This window comes from Schistocerca cancellata, chromosome 1 (genome assembly GCF_023864275.1).
Source record: "Schistocerca cancellata isolate TAMUIC-IGC-003103 chromosome 1, iqSchCanc2.1, whole genome shotgun sequence".
NCBI lineage: Eukaryota > Metazoa > Arthropoda > Insecta > Orthoptera > Acrididae > Schistocerca > Schistocerca cancellata.
Window position 1 is genome coordinate 668232767 of NC_064626.1, and position 3126 is coordinate 668235892.

Here is a 3126-nt window from a genome sequence, read left to right on the forward strand (position 1 = left end):
AGCGGTCGCGCGGTTCCAGACTGTAGCGCCTAGAACCGCTCGGCCACTCCGGCCGGCGAGACATCCAGTAAATGCAGTGACAAAATGTATGTCCCCGTATCTCTACTATTGGTGTGCTATTCACGGAAAATCCTGTTATTTGAAGAGGAATAATTTTCGTGTAAACTAGAGGAATGTTACAGGTTCATAGAAAAACGACTGGAGATGCGACACAAGCTGTGTCGGCGAAGGATCAGCGAAAACATCGACAGATCCATTCCCGCATTCGCTAAGATGAAACTTTATGAAAAATCTAATCACTTTAATTGGAAGAGCTTCCTACCCCGCTTCTTCTGCAGAAAATTCCAATGTTTCAGTCACTGAAAGAGCAAAGCTGACTGACTTGCGTAAAACTATCTATCAAATAAAAACTTCTACTATTATCTCTCTTCACCATTCCGCTTGACGACTACTGTACCTACTTCTAACATCTACTAAAGACAACTTCTGATACTTGTTTCCTAAAAATTGTAGATCATTAGAAAAAGAAACAGAAACGGTAATGGACCAATGCTCGAACCCTGCAAACGTCAATCGTAATTTCTCACGTTGTAGTTGATGGTACGTCCATCCGTGAATAACTGAACGTCCAAGTATAGTTCTCTGCATGATTTTCATTAAAAGGGAACTAAACCAAACATAAGTTTAGCTGTATATTCCATAAAAATTTTCCTAGCGCAATTTACGACTTACGTAATCATTTTGAAAGTTTGATAGTTTTCCCTTATTTCGCATGGGTATGTAAGAGAATGCCAACAGCATTGCCGCAGTGGTAACACCGGTTCCTGTCAGATCACTGAAGTTAAGCGCTGTCGGGCTGGGCTAGCACTTGGATGGGTGACCATCCGGTCTGCTGAGCGCTGTTGGCAAGCGGGGTGCACTCAGCCCTTGTGAGGCAAACTGAGGAGCTACTTGATTGAGAAGTAGCGGCTCCGGTCTCGGAAACTGGCATACGGCCGGTAGAGCTGTGTGCTGTCCACATGCCCCTCTATATCCGCATCCAGAGTGGGCTGAGGATGACACGGCGGCCCGTCGGTACCGTTGGGCCCTCATGGCCTGTTCGGGAGGAGTTTAGTTTTAGTTTTTAGTATGAGAATTGCTTAGTGATGTTACTTTCCTTCGAAAGAAATAGCATCCAGGACATCAGTGTGGAATATTTGTTTATATCGCTCATATTTCTTAGAACCAACATGAAGTTTGAATGACAGATCAGGTCACGACAGTTCAAAGAGAAGACGCAAGACGACAGGTGCGAAAGTATTTACGGAGATGGTCGACAAACTCTAGTGGGCAGCCTTGAGTATAAGCCACCAAGCGTCTTTAGAATAACCGTGTTTTTAGTAACAAGAACGTGCCTCAGGAGACGGTTCTAACACTGTACCACTTTCGGAGAACGTGTTGACGCAGAGTATTTTAAGGAGGTACTTGTTTCTAAGAACTTGTCTATTCATTTTATAAGTGCATACATCTTCACTAAGGACGAGAAAAACCAAATTAGAGAGATAAGAGGGATTAAATTAACGTTGAAGCAGGTCTCTCGCCAGCATGCGCGTATATAACAAGACGATGAGAAGTAACACTCGTATCAAGTACATCCCACCGTGCACATACGATTGTTCTTATACTGCAGAAATAGATGCAAGACACTAAAAACCTTACTTAACTGCTTGGAGCGCATTTTCAGAATATATGCAGGGGATGTAAGACCCTCTATTGTCCGCTTTGATTCAAAGGACAGAAGGAAGATGACTGTGTAACGTCCTGTCGACAATTAGGTCATAAAAGGTGGAGTACAAGCTCAGACTAGGGAAGGATGAGGAAGGTAATCGGTCACTCCATTTCAAAAGAATCATCCCGGCACTTGCCCTTCACCTAAATACACTCCTGGAAATTGAAATAAGAACACCGTGAATTCATTGTCCCAGGAAGGGGAAACTTTATTGACACATTCCTGGGCTCAGATACATCACATGATCACACTGACAGAACCACAGGCACATAGACACAGGCAACAGAGCATGCACAATGTCGGCACTAATACAGTGTATATCCACCTTTCGCAGCAATGCAGGCTGCTATTCTCCCATGGAGACGATCGTAGAGATGCTGGATGTAGTCCTGTGGAACGGCTTGCCATGCCATTTCCACCTGGCGCCTCAGTTGGACCAGCGTTCGTGCTGGACGTGCAGACCGCGTGAGACGACGCTTCATCCAGTCCCAAACATGCTCAATGGGGGACAGATCCGGAGATCTTGCTGGCCAGGGTAGTTGACTTACACCTTCTAGAGCACGTTGGGTGGCACGGGATACATGCGGACGTGCATTGTCCTGTTGGAACAGCTAGTTCCCTTGCCGGTCTAGGAATGGTAGAACGATGGGTTCGATGACGGTTTGGATGTACCGTGCACTATTCAGTGTCCCCTCGACGATCACCAGTGGTGTACGGCCAGTGTAGGAGATCGCTCCCCACACCATGATGCCGGGTGTTGGCCCTGTGTGCCTCGGTCGTATGCAGTCCTGATTGTGGCGCTCACCTGCACGGCGCCAAACACGCATACGACCATCATTGGCACCAAGGCAGAAGCGACTCTCATCGCTGAAGACGACACGTCTCCATTCGTCCCTCCATTCACGCCTGTCGCGACACCACTGGAGGCGGGCTGCACGATGTTGGGGCGTGAGCGGAAGACGGCCTAACGGTGTGCGGGACCCCAGCTTCATGGAGTCGGTTGCGAATGGTCCTCGCCGATACCCCAGGAGCAACAGTGTCCCTAATTTGCTGGGAAGTGGCGGTGCGGTCCCCTACGGCACTGCGTAGGATCCTACGGTCTTGGCGTGCATCCGTGCGTCGCTGCGGTCCGGTCCCAGGTCGACGGGCACGTGCACCTTCCGCCGACCACTGGCGACAACATCGATGTACTGTGGAGACCTCACGCCCCACGTGTTGAGCAATTCGGCGGTACGTCCACCCAGCCTCCCGCATGCCCACTATACGCCCTCGCTCAAAGTCCGTCAACTGCACATACGGTTCACGTCCACGCTGTCGCGGCATGCTACCAGTGTTAAAGACTGCGATGGAGCTCCGTA

General features: G+C 48.8%; 1 pseudogene; it reads left to right on the forward strand.

Annotated features, from left to right (window-relative positions):
• The first annotated feature begins 790 nt into the window (after nt 1-790).
• On the forward strand, nt 791-908 carry LOC126100574 (5S ribosomal RNA; annotated as a pseudogene).
• Nucleotides 909-3126: the final 2218 nt, after the last annotated feature.